Source organism: Pongo abelii, chromosome 4 (genome assembly GCF_028885655.2).
Source record: "Pongo abelii isolate AG06213 chromosome 4, NHGRI_mPonAbe1-v2.0_pri, whole genome shotgun sequence".
Taxonomy (NCBI): domain Eukaryota; kingdom Metazoa; phylum Chordata; class Mammalia; order Primates; family Hominidae; genus Pongo; species Pongo abelii.
In genome coordinates this window covers 111,616,550-111,635,000 of record NC_071989.2, presented here as the reverse complement: position 1 = coordinate 111,635,000, position 18,451 = coordinate 111,616,550, and the positions used below count along the sequence as shown (strand labels likewise).

General features: G+C 37.0%; 1 long non-coding RNA gene across 2 annotated transcripts in view; it reads right to left on the bottom strand.

Moving 5' to 3' along the window:
* LOC129059485 (uncharacterized) overlaps positions 1 to 18,451 on the bottom strand; it is a 441,076-nt gene that overhangs the window by 194,163 nt on the left and 228,462 nt on the right. Inside the window, exon 3 of one of the 2 annotated variants that reach the window (XR_008525414.2) lies at positions 17,175 to 17,296. The exons of the other annotated variant lie outside the window; for it this stretch is intronic. This is a non-coding gene — a long non-coding RNA (uncharacterized LOC129059485). Of the gene's footprint in view, positions 1 to 17,174; positions 17,297 to 18,451 lie in introns of those variants that run through there. 2 annotated transcript variants of the gene reach the window in all.

The following is an 18,451-nucleotide window of genomic DNA, read 5'->3' as shown; positions in this document are numbered from 1 at the left end:
GAGAAAAAAAGATGTCTATCAGAGAAAATTACTGCTTTTCTTAGTTTCTAGTCAATTCCTATTTTTCCTCCAAATCTTAACACTTTTGGAAATATCAGTTATAAGTAACACACAATTTACCTGATAATGACAATACACTTATTTATCATTTATTGTGGGCCCACCATGTTATTTGTCTGGGAATAAAGAATGAAACATACCCCACTTCTCAAGGAGATTACATTTAAGTAGGAGATACAGCAAAGAATTGAATAAAAGGTATTTGATTCATGGTACCTCTTTGTTTCAAAATAAATTTTAATAAAATAAAACAAAGTAAAAATATGGTATTGGACAATTCCAAAATTATGTACTAAAGCAAATTCCTCATCTTTTGTTTCATCAACGAGCCCTGATCATATAGTGATGTCTGAGCAAAATTAAGTTTTGCATCATTCAGGCCACTATGACAGCTGTTGCTATGAATTACTTAGATCATCCATCGAGTTCTCTTTTAGCAATATTACATCCAGGGTCATGTTCATGACTCATGTTTTTATCAGGACCAAAATTACAACCAACACAAATTAAGGTCATAACTTGAATTAATATCAAAATCTTCGTTTAAATGTATAACAAAATGCCAACATTAGCATGAAGCTAGAAAGGGTACAACTTTCAATTCATTTAAAATATATCTCTCAGTACTAGCACACTAGGAAATAGGTAAAGTGTCTCTTTAGAAATCTACTCAGATTACAAAATTATAAATGATACAGGCAAACTTTTCTTAATGCAAAATTCTCTTATTGTCTTCTTTAATCTTCATACTCTTAAGAACATTTTACCCTCTCCCTCCAAAAAAACTTACTTGTTTTAAATATGTGCACGTCACATATCAGCTATTTGCACTAATGAAGATGATGGATAATTTAACACTCAAGATCTTTTCAGACTCAGATAGCTCTATTTCACTTTTCAAAGACAGACAAATTAATTCACATCTTTTAGGATCAGTCTCTTTATCTATAAAGGGGACATAATAATAACTGACCTGATTGGCTGAGGAAAAAATGAAGTGAAATGAAATATGTAAAGCACTAAGAAAGGTACTTACATATAGCAGCCCAAATAAATGGTGGCTAAAAATTAAATATAGCAATCCAGAACATTATCTTTGAAGAGAGACACTTTAGCCTAAGCTTTGAAAATCCTTTGTGTTATATGGACTATATATCATATTTGCTGCTGTAAAAATGACCAGAAAATTTTTTAGTGGTTTAAAACAACACAAATGTCTTATCTTATAGTTCTGCAGATCAGACGTCCAAGAAGGGTTTCACTGGGCTAAAATGAATATCTCAACAGAGTTGCATTCCTTTTGGAGGCAGTAGGGAAAACATTTCTTTTGCAAGTCCTGTAGACCATCTGCATTTCTTGACTTATGGTATCCATCTTGAAAACCAGCAACATAGGATCTTTAAACACCTCTTCTCTTTTCCTCTTACAATAGGGCCCTTGTGATTACATGGAGCTCACTGGATATTCCAGGATAATATCTTTAGTGGCAGGTTAACTGATTATCAACCTTAATTCCATCTGTACCTTTAATTTCCATATGATACCCACATAACCCAGATACACACGCACACTATTATTACTAACAAGTCTGTTGTTTGATTTTAAGTTTTATATTCCAAATACTTTTTAGGTGTGCCTAAGATGTCTGCCATCTTTATATAATATGATATGTAATATGCCATATAGTATGATATATTTATAGGTTCCATGTATGAGGACCCAATAGTAACTCTTTGGGGGGTTATTATTTTGCCTACCACAACACCCATCCTTAAATTTTTTTCTTTGAATTGCAAAATGGAAATTACTAGATTTAAGACTTCATATTACGCATATTTCTCATTGGCCCAGAAAACACACCCACCCTGGACTGCTATAATAATTAAGTTCAAAAGAGCCAGATTATATATTATTTATTATGTTTAATTTCACGGATGATTCTAAAACACAAAATTATGCATAGACCCTCAAGATTGCCAAAAATAATCCATTCACTTATCAAGCATAATTTGAGCCAATGTTCTAAAATGCCACGAATCACAGAAACATAGATTTGGAAAACATCTTAAATTTACTGTACTCAAAATGTATTGTATGGTTAAAATTTTAATTTTGACCAGATTTTTGTAAGCTTCATTTTTACTTATTAATTCTCTGATTTTCTGCATAATGCACACCTAAGATGTATTTAGAATATAAAACTTAAAATCAAACAGCAAACTTGCTAGCAATAATAATATGCATGTGTGTGTGGGTTATGTGGGTATATGGGGTTGGGGGTACGTTCCTCAGGGAGCAGGTATATGTAAACCTACTCCCAAAGTCAATGGAAGCTGAGAGGCCAAAGAGGCTGACAAACCCAGTTTCTCAGAAAGAAATGCTTAATAAGGATTTACAAACAGAAGTGACAGACCTGTCTAGAGACAGTGGATTCCCATACCCGCTCTCCGGAAAATATCCTTTATAGAGCAAACTTTTATAGTAAAGATATGTGCAACTGATCATGCCTCAGACTTATTTGCAAAATTCGTAACCACTGGGGAAGTTAGAGAAACATCTTCATGACGAGTTATCTATACTATAAGCATTGTTTCTTTATGTCAATGCTACAGGAACACCTTGGTATGCAAGAGTCAAACGCTGGTCATCATGGTGGTTTTGCTTCAAGATGGTGTCACCTTTACCATGCAATAGGCTGTTTTCCTACCAGAAATAAAGATGGGAGAAGAAGCAGTCTCAAAGACTGTATGTGACGCTATGATTCTTCATATTTTAGAAGCTTGATTTAAATTAGAGTTTTAAATGATTTGAATGCTTTCCGTAATATTGGTGAACTAAAGTATGACTTTTTTTCTGAATCTTAGTGAATGATGAGAGGTTTCAGTCTTCTGCAATAAATTTAATCTAAGAGTCCAGAGTTGAGACATTTTCTGTGTCAATGAGCAATTTTCATAAAATCCCATTTATGGTTTATAGAATGGATACCTCTGCCTTACTCAAGCTACTTAGACGTGGGACATAGTTAGAACCTTCACACTAAACAGCACTAGGATTGCCAGATACACTATGGAACTTTAGTTGAATTTGAATTTTAGATAAATGAATTTTTAATATAAGCATGTCGAAAATATTTTATAAAATATACTAAAAAGTAGTCATTTTTTGGAGTTTCATAAAAAAATTCAAATTTATTTGGACTTCCTGTATTTTTATTTGCTAAATCTGACAATCCTGGAGAATAAAGCTCATTCCAGACAATCCTGAGAACCATTTCTTCCCAAGGACCCTTCCACAGAGGTAGCTACAGTACTCAAGCTATCGAGTTTAGCTAATCCTAATTTTTAATTCTTTTTTTTTTTTTTTTTTTTTTTTGAGACGGAGTCTCGCTGTGTCGCCCAGGCTGGAGTGCAGTGGCGCCACCTAGGCTCACTGCAAGCTCCGCCTCCCGGGTTCACGCCATTCTCCTGCCTCAGCTTCCCAAGTAGCTGGGACTACAGGCGCCCGCCACCAATTTTTTATATTTTTAGTAGAGACGGGGTTTCACCGTGTTAGCCAGGATGGTCTCTATCTCCTGACCTCGTGATCCGTCTGCCTCGGCCTCCCAAAGTGCTGGGATTACAGGCGTGAGCCACCGCGCCCGGCCCTAATTTTTAATTCTTAGAGAAAACAAGTTTAGCATAGATCTTGTGCAAAAGCCAGGAAATTCCATCTTCCGTCTGGACTGTCATAACAGATACACCTTTAGAAAGCTAATCACATTCTGCATGAGAAGAGTGCTATAAATGTATCCTGCCTGAAAGTCAAGAAGCAATGGAAGAGCCAAGTGTCAGATATGTTGGAATTTGGAGAACAGATCAATTAAGCACCTCTCTCCTGCTGTGTTGAGGGTGTGCATATGTATGTGTTTGTATGCATATGTAGTTTAGCAACAATTTGCCTAGAATAGTGGTTTTTGTCATTAATTTTGAGGATATGTATTCACTTCAAAGACTGGTAAAACTCTATACAAATGCATGTGGACACAATTTTGCTATTCTGCATAATTTTCAAAGAATTCAGGGGCCTGCTAAAGCTCATGAAATTTTGGTTGTAATTCTTTGCCATATATGTGAAAATACATTCTCAGAATATTAAATTTTCAAAAGGACATACTGATAAAACTTTCCCTTTATGTTTTAATGTCTAACTTAAGGAATATTGATTACAACAAAGTATAACAATGCTGCCCATAATCTGTTCTAATTGCTTTTAATTTTTGTCTCACATTGGTTCTATAACTTAAATAGTTTAATTTGTATATGGTATGCTACATTTTCTTTCCACATTAAAGCCAACTGCATAAACATCATTTATTTAGTAATCTTTCTTTCCTCCCTTATTGCACATCAAGTTTCCATTTAAGCATCAGTCAGCTTGAGTTTTTCTTTTATCAAGCATTCTTCATATTATTATATTTTCTTACTGAACTATTAATGGACCATTATTTCTTCAAATGAATTTTTTTTTTTTTTTTTTGAGACAGAGTCTCACTCTGTCACCCAGGCTGGAGTGCAGTGGCACGATCTCCGCTCACTGCAAGCTCTGCCTCCCAGGTTCACGCCATTCTCCTGCCTCAGCCTCCCGAGTAGCTGGGACTACAGGTGCCCGTCACCATGCCTGACTAATTTTTTTGTATTTTTAGTAGAGACGGGGTTTCACCATGTTAGCCAGGATGGTCTCGATCTCCTGACCTCGTGATCCACCCGCCTCGGCCTCCCAAAGTGCTGGGATTACAGGCGTGAGCCACCACTCCCAGCCCTTCATATGAATTTCTAAATCACTTTGTAAATTTCCACAGGAAAAATTACTTTTGGAATTGTAATGGGAACTGCATTGAAGTACAGAGTGATCTGAAGAAAAGTTTTCATCATTTTAAAATTCATATTCTCATCAACATAGTACATTTTTCCCTCTGTTCAAATTTTCTTTTACGCCTTTTTATAATTATTTCCATTTTTTTTTCAAATGCCTGTAGTATATCCAACAACTTTGTGGAGCTCTCTCTTTTTTTTTTTTTGAGATGGAGTCTGGCTCTGTCACCCAGGCTGGAGTGCGGTGGTGTGATCTCGGCTCACTGAGAGCTCCACCTCCTGGGTTCATGCCATTTTCCTGCCTCAGCCTCCCGAGTAGCTGGGACCACAGCTGCCCGCCACCATGCCTGGCTAATTTTTTGTATTTTTTAGTAGAGACAGGGTTTCACCGTGTTAGCCAGGATGGTCTCGATCTCCTGACCTCATGATCTGCCCGCCTCGGCCTCCCAGAGTGCTGGGATTACAGGCGTGAGCCACTGTGCCCGGCCGAACATGGGATTCTTTTATGATAAAAAGTAATAAAACATTTCAGCATGCGTTATCTTGTTTATTTGTTTGATTGTTTTTGGTACTCTCCTCCTAGAGTTAAAATTATGTTCTGCTCCAAATGACATTTATGTGCGATATTTTCAGTTCATGTGGTAAGTAGGTTAGTGCCCCACCTTGCCAACGTTATCCATGTAGTAACCAAAACCTCTGAATATGTTGCCTTACATTATGACAGGTACCTTGAAGATGTAAATTAAGGATCTTAAGAGGAAGGGCATTCTGTATTATCCAGGTGGATCCAATGTAATCACAAAAGTTCTTTAAAGGGAAAGAGGGAGACAGCAGAGTCAGAGAGAGAGGAAGATGTGAACATAGAAGGTCATGGAAGGAAAAAGAGAGAGAAATTTGATGACATTGCCCTGTTGGTTTTGAAGATGAAGGAAAGGTCTAATAGCCAAGAAATTCAGGGAGCTTCTAGAAGCTAGAAAAGGCAGGAAAGCAGAGTCTACCCCAGAGCCTTCAGCAGGAATGCAGCCCTGCCAACACCTTGATTTTAGGACTGAACTCCAGCACTGTAAGTAATGCATTTGTGTTGTTTAAAGCTACTAAGTTTCTCACCATTGGTTATAGCAATAAATGGATATTAATACAGCCCACAATATCAGATGTATAAGTATTACCAAATTTTTTCATGTTCTTTCCATCAAATTAATTGTAACTATGAATTTGTCTCTCAGAGAGAAGGGCATGAAATTCAACATGCATCATTATTCTCCCATTGGTATCCTTTCCACCACGGGATGTTTCACAGGTGCCAGAGTCCTACAGTGTGTCAAGTCAATAGTTCTTAGTTCACACTTATTTTGGCCAAAGTAGCATTTATTTGGTCCATTCAGCTACAGTGGTTCTCATGCTTTGACACTATGCTTGGAGCACAAGGCTTTTTGGCAAACTGAGAAACAGCCATTTTCTTTTCAGATATTGCCACCTACCCAGGATGAGACAGGAAGAAGGGCATTAGTGCCCCATGGTTAAAGAGCTCACACATTTCTACTCCTTTCCATATTCTAAGAAACTCTTTTTAATCTGAGACAAAGCACGCACTCTCCCAATTCATATTTCTCTCAAAGGCAGCCTCTTTCCTCTCCCTTCAGAAAGCCTAGCATAATCTGATTATCGGCTTCAGTTTTTAGAAAAGGAGGCATCTGGCAGGCAACGTTGAATTTCTGCCTTCCCTGAGGCAGAAAATGCAGAACTTGCTACTTTCTCCAATGAAGGAAAGAACACAGAAAATAATCAGGGAAATAAAAATTATGTCTTTTGTCTATCAACCCACATCCGTAAAAGAGTTACTCAGTGTTACAGTTGTCCTCAGTCACTTTGTTATGCTTTTTTTTGTGAATGTAGAATAAAACAGAAATTTTAGGGTTAAAATACCTAAAAACTGTTTATCTTGAACAAGTCTTTTAACCTCTCTGATCTCCATTTATTCACCCATAAAATGTAGGTGATAGCATTTGTCCTATCTAACTCACAGAGTTAATGGGTGGATTTATTAATAAAATAAGTAAAAATACCACACAAAGTAATGTTATTCTTTAATAATTGATATCAAGTATTGTCAGGAAGAAAAATTTAGCTTCATTATCAAACTTTAAATATATACAAACAGTATCGAAACCCAGATTGCCACTCTAAATTATCTGCAAGTTATGTTTAATCTTTTGATGTCTGTAGAGCATGATGAAGTTTGGGTGGAACCATAGGAGGAGGTCAGAAAGGGTCCTGGGCAATCAGCTGGAACACTGGGTGTCTATGCTTTACATCTGGAGAATCTTGCCTTCATTGGATAAACCATTTCTTTCCCAAAATACTTCTCTGCTTCCCTTCATTCTCAGTATCCCATGTTCAGTGTATATATCCTAGAACACATATGTTCCATATGTGATAAAATAATATTTATTAAGTGCTCGATATATATTCTTGACACAGTTCTAGATGCTGAGGATGCCAGGATGCCAGAGCAAAAAAGATTAAAGGTTTTTATTCTCACAAAGCTTGCATTCCAGTGTAGGATAGGACAGGGTTGAGATTAGTACTCTTTTTTTTTTTTTTTTTTTTTTTGAGAAGGAGTCTCACTCTGTTGTCAGGCTAGAGTTCAGTGGCACAATCTTGGCTCACTGCAACCTTTACCTCCTGGGTTCAAGTGATTCTCCTGCCTCAGCCTTCCGAGTAGCTGGGACTACAGGCACGCACCACCACGCCCAGCTAATTTTTGTATTTTTAATAGAGACAGGGTTTCACCATGTTGGGCAGGATGGTCTCGATCTCCTGACCTGGTGATCCACCTGCCTCTGCCTCCCAAAGTGCTGGGGTTACAGGTGTGAGCCACTGCGCCTGGCCCAAGATTAGTACTCTTATAAGAGACCCCAGAGAGCTAGCTAGCCCTTCCACCACATAAGAACACAGTGAGAAGGCACCATGCATGCACCCAGGAGCAGGCCCTCACCAGACATCAAACCTACCAGCACCTTGATCGTGGACTTCCCAGCCTCCAGAACTGTGACACATAAATAAGTTGTTTGCAAGCCACCCAGTTTATGATGTTTTGTTATAGCCGCCTGAAGGGACTAAAACACATGGTGATAAGTGAACGTTTTGAAGAAAATAAAATAGAACGATGTAAAAGAGTCCAGAGTTGGAGGTATGGCCTCATACAGGGAGTTAAAGTCTTTCTGAGGAAGTAACATTTGATCTGTAGGAATGTCAACAAGGAATAGTTGTGTAAATACATACAGACAAACATTGTAGGCAGAGGGGACAGCTAACTTTTATATTAGCTCAGTATGATGGAGGAGCAGGAAGAAGAAAGCCAGTGTGGTTGGAACAAGGGGATGAAGAACACTAGTATTAGGAAATAAAGATGGTAATGGTGTCCAGGGCCTCATGCCAAAGCCTTATAGGACATTATAAGAATATGATATTTTTGGCTGGGTGTGGTGGCTCACGCCTATAATCCCAACACTTTGGGAGGCCGAGGCGGGCGATCATGAGGTCAGGAGATCGAGACCATCCTGGCTAACATGGTGAAACCCCGTCTCTACTAAAAATACAAAAAGAAATCAGCTGGGCGTGGTGGCAGGCGCCTGTAATCCCAGCTACTTGGGAGGCTGAGGCAGGAGAATGGCATGAACCTGGGAGATGGAGCTTGCAGTGAGCCGAGATCAGACCACTGCACTCCAGCCTGGGCGACAGAGTAAGACTCCACTTCAAAAAAAAAAAAAAAAAAAAAGAAGAATACGATATTTTTATCATACTCAAGTCCCCCTTCAAGAAAGGACTTACTGCCCACCTGTAAAACGTGTGGTCAACCAATAGCCTTCCCCTAGGCCATACCCTTTCCAGGATAGACTGTATGCATTGAAGGGCTGGGGAGGCATGGCATGTACCTTCCAATAGTGTCAGCCTCCTGGAGGAGAAATCTGATGGGCAATATTCACTCTAGAGCTCTCTATGGAGGGTTTGACCAATATTCTGTCAGCCCTGCATCACATTTAGACGTTTTCCTCTGCCAAATCTGCTTCTTTCTCTACTCAGCTTGGTAAACATCTTATAGCTCAAGGAACCCACCTGTGACATGTAAACATAACAGAGCGTTTTTGGAGAGTTTTGAAGAGGGGAGTAATGTAATCTGACTCACATTTTTAAAAGATCATTCTGAATGATGTTCAAAGAATGGATGAGTGGGAGAAAATAGAAAACCAGGCAATGGTAAGGTGGCCATTACAGTGGTCCAGGAGTGAGAAGATGGTGGCTTGAGTCAGGTGATGGTCAAGAGAAATAGAGAGATCTGTATATATTTTTGGTATAACCAACAGTTCCTGCTGATGGATTGGATATGAGGAATGAAGCAGTAAAATGGAATGGAGAATGAATCCTATGTATTTGACATGAGCAACATGGATAATGTGGTAATATTTATTAAGAAGGGAAAGTAATAATTTAAAAAATCTACTTCAAAATGTTTTTTCCTATTTGATCTACCATGGTTCTTTATGCCAGAGGGGAATTTCTCGTAATTTCTTAATTAATTTATTCAAATACTAATAATTCAGGCTGGTCTTGGCTAGCTCATTAGTCAAGTGAGTCTACTCAACAACAAAGAGATTTCCTAAACTTCATTGTTGAACATCATTGAAAGGAATACTAAATGGTGGGTGGGTAGCACTAGCCTACATTTAGTTATGGTTTTGTTTGCATATTTTAATTTTTCATTTTATTAGGTCATATAAGCACTTAATTTAAAAGTCTAATTAGAATGAAAAGGCTTGTGGAAAAAGAATAGTAATTTGCCTGTTCACCTCTCCACACCTATTTGCTATAATACTAAAACCCACTCCTTAGAGGCAAATATTTTCTTATCTTTAAGATATTTTTTCTTAACCTATATTTTTGGGAAAAAGGTTTTCATCCTCTCTATAAAGACTCAGAAATAGTCTACAGAAATAGGATTCACAAATATATATAAACATAGATATTTTCAATAGGGCGATTTCTTTGAAATATAAAATTATATTACAGAATTTCCTGTTAAACATGGCAGATTTTACACATGTATTTGTGTCTATTCCCTTCTGAACCCCTATGAAAATGACAATAACAAGATAATAGAGTTTTAAACCACAAGGAAAATAAAATGAAACAACAGAGAGCAAGAGATATCCACAAATGTTAGGAGATGGAAAAGAAATGCATGAGTTGTAACATACTTAATTGTATGGAGACAACTAAAATGTTGGCACATTCAGTGGGGCACACCAGTGAGATGAAGCCAGTTTATGCTACAGAATTCTGAACAGCCTCAAGAAAGCCTTTGTAAGTGGAGAATTTGGTGAGTAGTGGGCTGACAGCAGAAGTATATATTAGAACTAGTTAGACTATCCCTCTTCTCAGGCCAAGACGCCTACTCCAGACAACCAAAGTACTCCCTCTGGAAAGAGAGGGAGAGACTTAGTCATTAAATAAATTGACCAGAGAGGCTGAGAACGTGGGGATGGCAGGGAGGAACTACAGGAGAATAAAGTTAAATCCTATGTACTAAACAATGAGTTTCCAATTTTCTCTCCCACCTAAGTTCTTATTATGCTAGCAGCCAGACACTCTAACAGTATAGTGAATTAATCTCCGGAGGAAATGACCAGAGAAAAGGTCAATAAGACATTCAGGGGGACCCACAATGAATCTAGTTCTCTCTTATACCCACATTTTATAAATAACACCTCACCTGATGCATACACCATAAAGTTTCCAATCAGTTTTTTAATCCTCACTTTTAAATTTGAATGATTTCTGAGAACCAAAAGAGATTTGAGAAAACCCTCTAACATGAAAAGAGACAACAGATAAAAGAAACTTGGCAGAAACAGAGACAATGTAATGCAGTAAAAAACATTATTTGAACGATAAAAGAAGCTACTTCATTCAAAAAAACAAGAAAAGGTTCAAATTTTTTTAAAATGGGGTCCTAAGAACAGAAAGAGCACCTAAAATGTTAAAATAGTATAACTGAAATACAAATTTCTATAGAAAGTTTGAAAGATATGAGTCAATCTTATATTAAAGAAGATTAAAAAAAGAAAAAAAAAAAAGATCAAGAGACGAGAGTTGGAAAACTCTCCAGGGAAATAGGATAAGAAAATTAAAGGCTAATACAAGAAACCAAACATCTACCTAATAAGTGTTCCTGGTAAAATGGAAAAATAATGGAAGCAAAAATTATGTAAGAAATAATATTTCCCACAACTGAAGTTAGTTACCATAATGAAAAAGCTATTTAAGCACCAAGCACAGTGAATTGAAAAAGACCTACCCTAAGGCACATTAACATAAAACTTCAACATACTTTGTATAAAGAGCTTCTATAGATAAAAATAAATGATTATACATAAAGGACCATGATACAATATGACATAGCAATTCTCAACAGTAACAGTGAGAAATGCCCTAAAAAGTCTAAGGAAAAATATTTTGAACTATAATTTTATAACCAACCAATCAAGCAGGTATGAGAGGAAAGACACCATCAAACCTGAAAGCTTTTCATGCCTTGCTTGTTTTCCGGGTACCTACTAAAAAAGAGCTCCACTGAAATGAAGTAGAGAACCAAGAGAGAGGAAAGCATGAAATCTGGAAAATGGGAACTAGAACACAGAGAGAAATGAAGGGAATAAGGGAAGACCCCTGACAACAGTCTTGCATCAGGCTTAGAGAACAACTAGTGTAGTTTGGAACAACTAGGTAGGAAGCACGAGGAAGCGAAGGTCTTCTGCACTGCACAGCTTGGTCACAATGGGGCTAGGGGCTGCCACTCACATCATAGCCTGTATGAACGCACACTCAGGAATCATGCACAAGATCCCTTTTACATACAGTTAGTCTGGGAGGACTCCACATCAGATGTCTCCTGATTTTAAAAAAATGAAGTTGATATACTATCTAATACAGTTTACCATGTGGAAAAAAGTACTAAAAGGTGTTTCACAGTTCTATGGAAGAGTGTGAAATAAATTAGTGATAATTAGAGAGAAAAATAGCTTCCTTATTATGAAAAGTGAGGCAATTTTCAACTCTAAGAAAAATAAAATAAATGTGCAATAATGGAAAGGTGAGTAAACATTAATTTAATTAAATAGTATGATATAACTATGGTGGGACAATACTAGAAGAAAAATAACATAAAGTTTAAATGAATGCACACATAGAAACCATTTAATTTAGAAATATGAGGTTAATACAGAACAAAACAGCCAAAAGAATTGAATGTAGTTCTTCAAGGAAGCAGGACCTGGGTGTGGTACAGGAGAATATGCTTTCATTCGAAGTCTTATTTTATAAACCCATTAATTTCTAAAATAGATATTACTATTATTTTGATTAAAATACATTTAAAAATATGAGTCATACACCAAATGCCAACTATTCCTGTTTTGATTGCACATTGTAAGAGTATTATTTTAATTTGTTAATATTGCTTTCATGATGTAATCTGTGACACAATATGAATTTGATCTAGTAAAGATTCATAATGAGGAAACTATTTTTCTCAAGTCCTAAATGCATCATTTATTTTGTCTTTGTCAATTTCTTTTAGGAAAAAAAATCGAAAATAAATAGGGCTGATTACGGTCTATTAAGAACAGATGGATAATGTTTCCATCAGGAAGTGGATCAAATGGACCTAATTTTTCTCTCTCTTTTTATGTCCATCATCTGCCTTGGATACTAAAACAGGCAAATATGCATATTCATAGTATATAGATTGATAAAACAAACATTACTAGTCTACAGGTTCAAAATCAAAAGGAAAGAATTTTATTTTCCTTCCAGGGAAAATAGACAAATGACAAAGCAATCTTCACAGTTAATGAGATCCCAAGGTAGTCATGATAGTCTCAAAAGTGAAATAGTTGAATAGCTGAATTTAAACTAAATGCTTTTCCTAGAACTTTCTAGCTGTTTATAACAAAGAGTGTGGCATACAGAATACTGGCAACAGGGGAATAATGCATTTTCACATTCTTGGGAGCATCAAGATTTATTATCAGGAGTTCAGCACTGATTAATGATATCACAATGAATACCAAAAGGGAGCAAGGAAAGATTTGTCACTTATTATAAAGTGTAGTCACATTTGTTTTAGTTTCTTGCTGAGGGTCCAAGGAACCAAAGTCATTACTTTCTGAATGAAATATTGGAGGCCAGATATTAATAATAGGGCATCTGGAGCTCCCCAGTTCCCCTGGATTATCATCTATGCATACAATTTTGGTAGAGAATTGAGTGAATTGTTTAGGGCTTTGGAATACTTCAGAGTGATAGCATTGCCTAGGGCAAGACACTGGCCCCTTCAGGCCACAAGGTAATTGTATAACTGGCAAAATCCCTCAGCTCTAACCTGAATTCCTCTCCATCCCAGAATTATTTTGCTCTTTGATGTCAATAAGCCAAGGGGTAATTTTGTTATGAATATAAATTAATTTCTGTCTTCCATGTGACTCATTTTTAGTGCATTAAATCATATACCTATATTTTACCAATTAATTTTGTCTACCAGAATGCTTTGCTCTCTAATCCAAGGACATACACTTGAATCAGTTACAGCTAAAGGCAGGTTACAGATACTGCTAACAGGTGAACTTAAGGGGTTGTCTTCATCCAATAGCTGGTACTCATGTCAGTTTTCATTTTAAGTGTCTGATATATATAACTTTGTTTGACAAGAACTTGAAATGTGTCATTTTGGGTGGTTAAATGATATACCTAATGTGCTTCAAGCCCACATACCCTCAACTGGAATTTCTAGTAAGTTTTCAAAAGTGCTTATTTGTTTTGTTTTTGGTTTTTTTGTTTTTGGTTTTGTTTTTTTGAGACGGAGTCTCACTCTGTCACCTAGGCTGGAGTGCAGCGGCACAATCTTGGCTCACTGCAACCTCTGCCTCCTGGGTTCAAGCAATTCTCTGTCTCAGCCTCCCGAGTAGCTGGGACTACAGGTGCGCACCACTACACCCAGTTAATTTTCATATTTTTAGTAGAGACGGGGTTTCACCATCTTGACCAGGCTGGTCTTGAACTCCTGACCTCGTGATCCACCCACCTTGGCCTCCCAAAGTGCTGGGATTACAGGTGTGAGCCACCGCGCCTGGCCTGAAAGTGCTCATTTGTTTATGGTCTCTGTTCTGATTGACTTTATAGATGTTTGATGAAGTACATTTTTGTTTCTTATTGTTTGTAGGTCCTTCTCACCTCCTACTATCCACTCTCACCTCTGTCTCACACACACACACACCTGTGCATGCACACACATACACACACACAATTTCTGATGCTAGCATTAACCAGATTTCTAGGAACACTGTTTCAAAATGTTTATTTTCTTGCACCGCTCAAAGTAAATTTTCAGAGCCCTGTATAAACTTATTTAGTGCCTTTGCTTCTGTAAGTACAATAGAAAGTCATATGGATACATTTCTACTTTTTGTCCTGACTCTTAAACCAAATTGCTTTCAACAACATAACTCCAGAGAAATAAACTTCAGCCACATATAATCACAAAGAAACAAGATTTCAAAGTTTTTAAACACTTGTGGTAGAATGTATTTATATAACATGTCTTCAGGAAATAATCAACAAAGAAATGAAATGATCACCCCTTGACCAGAAGGAGCAGAATTATCTATGGGGCATTAGGACATTAAATTATTTATTGTTAACAAATACTGGGACTAAGGTAATATCTAAAATTTTAGTAGTCCTATTAAATGCCCCACCAGTACTGCTCTTTGACTGTAATGAAATCTTTGAGTATGTGACAAATTTGTGACAGAAATTGACATTCGACTTGAGTTCTCAAGACCCCGTTATTCCCATATCCATTTAGTCCTAGAGAACTGCTAGTCCTGAGTCAAATCTGCTTCTGCCAGCTTTCACGCCCAGGTATAACCAGAAGAGGTGCACTGAACCATCTTCACCCCAGACCTTCTGAATACATTTAACAATGGGATGTGACACAGTGTTCACATCTATCTCTACCTTATTTTTTTTTGCTACTTTCTTTATACATAGAAAAGTACACTGTTCGCTCTTTTATGTAGACTATGAGGCTACAGAGTAGGAAACACACACACACACACACACACACACACATTTTATCTATTTCATCATTTTGTTAACCTCTGGCAACAAAGAATAGTATGTGGACATAAGTAATCAAGGCTACCCATCTGCCAGGACAAACCTCTGATTGTGCAGAGCACATCCCCTTGGCTGTGGATTTGTTAGGAAGCAGGTAAGATGGTAAATGAGTACTTCACCCATTCTCTCTTGTGTATCACTAATTAGGTGATGAAAGGGAGGCTCCACAAGACAGTCATGGCTACAGAGTGGAATAGATGACAGTCCATTTGATGGGACGTGAAGGGCACCATAAATTTGTGAGTTACTGAAAGGTAATTCACGGAATATCAAGGCAAGAGAGGGCCTTAAATTTAATCTGGTCCAACCCAGCATCTGATAGTTCAATTTCTACTAGAATTCCCTGTCAGTGGTTGTTTACCATTTTCTTAAAAATCTTCCATAAATTTTCAGGGGCTGAAATTGAAATAAAGTGGGCTTAGGAGGTATGAAAGTTGAGAAAATAAATTCAAGAATAACTGTGGAAAAAAACAGAGAAGAAAGGTAATTTAAGGTAGAATGATGAGGGAATTCACCCGCATCTGAGGGAGTTCTTACTCTCTAAAGATTCTAGTTGTTAGTTCAACCTTCAATGTAAAACAAATTTGATCTTTTGTTACTTCATTCTACACACATTACTGAATACCTAGCTTTTGCTAGGATTTGAAAATACATAAAAAATCAATACCTACTCTTTCCCCATAAAGAAGCTTAGACTCTGGCTAAGAGTGACAAATGCTACTCTGTGAGGAATAGTGCTAGGGCAAAGTACTGTTGTAAGATGAAAGAAGTTCCCTGCTGAGATGATTACACAAAGGAGGTGAATATTTGAGTGGGAATATTTGAGGAGGACTTTGTTAGGGGACAAAGCAGATGGAGCAGGTAAGTGGGAGGCTGACGGAATCCCAAATAGTGCAATCAGAGGCATAAAATCTATGACATGATTAGTGTAGTTGGAAGTGAGATATGGCTCTACTGTCAGATGTATGTGAAAAAGGTGGGAAAGGATTCTGGGAAGATAGTAGAAACTTCATTCAGAAGAATATAGCATGTTAGGGAAACTAAACTTGACCAAGCAAAGAATCTACTTTCTACTGTGGGGATTTGGGTTCCAAGTTAAAATAAGAAGCAAAAGACAGGCCGGGCGCGGTGGCTCACGCCTGTAATCCCAGCACTTTGGAAGGCCGAGGCGGGCGGATCACGAAGTTAGAAGATTGAGACCATTCTGGCTAATATGGTGAAACCCCATCTCTACTAAAAAGTACAAAAAATTAGCCGGGCGTGGTTTTGGGCTCCTGTAGTCCCAGCTACTCCGGAGACTGAGGCAGGAGAACGGCGTGAACCCAGGAGGCGGAGTTTGCAGTGAGCTGAGATCGCACCACTGCACTCCAGCCTGGGCAACAGAGCGAGACTCCATCTCAAAAAAAAAAAAAAAAAAAAAAAAGAAGCAAAAGGCAATTACTTGGACTAGAGCATTTACAGTATACAGGGTCTTATTTACAGTATACAGGGTCTTATGTTAGCCAGAACAGTGATTGATCAGATAGTTGAAAAACCAGGAAATATATATATATATATATATATATATATAATTTTAAATATTTTATTTTATGTGAAAAATAAGGCACACCCATTATCTAATATTTTTGATGTAGAACAAGGTATTTCCTTAAAAATATGTGAATTTGCTAGTTATAATTCCTCATTTTCTTTCTTTAACCATATATATAAGCCATTATAAACAATTTTTACATAGTGTCTTTTAAGTAGGTCAAGAATTTTTCAATATTACTGAAAAGCAAATATCTACATTCTAATAATGTTCCCTTCAATTGTCAAATATAAACAACACTTAATTTGACAGCTCACACTTAATTTGACAGCAAACAGTATTTTTAGCAATTCACCTTTATCAAGCCTTTCCAGAGCATTCTAATTAGTCATCATGAAAACAACTCTCTTTTCACACTCATACTACATTAACTCACAGATTATCAATTAAATTACATAATTATAATAATAATTGACACAAATGGTTTGGGAATACACTGTGCTAAGCATACAAGCCAACTGGTAGTAGAACTGCACAAACGTACCAGACAGTAGAGTAGGCTAGTAGCCTGCTAGCTCTGCTTGTTCAGCAAGTCCTGAGCAGAGAGTAGCATGTTCTGTGAACAGAATGGATAGTGTTAGCTATTCTGAGTCAGTTAAGTGCACAAGGGAGAAAGGAGAATGTGACTTTAAAATCACTTTTTAAATCTCTCCTCTGTGTATATAATAGACATTTTACAGACTGGACCAGCTTTTTAAATCAGGTATTTGCATTATGTTTCTATCAGGAGAAATAGTAATTTCAAAGATATCTGCCCTAGGGATTTTTTTCGGATGTACTAGAAATGCTTCATTAGATTCCTAATATCCAAGAAATGACCCTTGGGTTTAGGTCAGAGGACTTGCTGTCCAAAGGAGTTCTGTATCAAGGAAAACTGACCCTCAAATTTTATTTTTAAAAAAGCATTTATGTAGGATGCAAGGAAGTCAGTTAGACCTCTAGTGAGACAGAGACCAAGGTAATAGTCACTATTGCAGTACATAAAGGCTTTGCCTCACTCCTGCACCAAAATATATTTGAAGTTAAATTTATACTCTAGAGGACAGTAGGCTGACAAAGAAGGGATAAGTGTTAGAACTTTAAGCTTTATAAAAGCCACAAAATTTGCGTATTTTCTAAGTCTAGCCCCAACCACAGATTAACAATTCTTCACAACCTTAGAAGTGAAATCAGTAGAAGATTTTTGTAGCCAATGTGGTTGCGTTATCTCCACAAATATTCTCATTAGGCAGGGGGGTAAAGAAGCCAAACCATGAAGAAGTGTTGTGACTTGTACATTGACACACATCAGCCTCAGAATAATATGAAATTAGAAGACTCCTTGTTACGGCTTCTTTAGGATCCACCATATAACTTTTCAAGCTTTATTACTTTCTGAGTTAGTAGAGAAAGTGTCTCAATATAGTGCCATGAAATGGCCTAGAATTCCTAATCTATTTCGTGTGAAAACATAATTCATTTAAAACCAATCTGGACAATTTCCTTAAAGGCAAATTATATTTATATGTGTTATATAATACAATAAATAATATATATAAAATGTATATTCTTCGCTGTCCTCAAATGGCCTAAAGAACACAAGAAAACTTAAAACAGCTGTATAAAATGTATTGTAGTAAAAATATAATTTAAATCATTTGAAGTCACCAGATGATGATTCTTCACAAAGTGGTGTAGCTGACTTGTAAGAAAAAAATTCAATTTGTCTTTC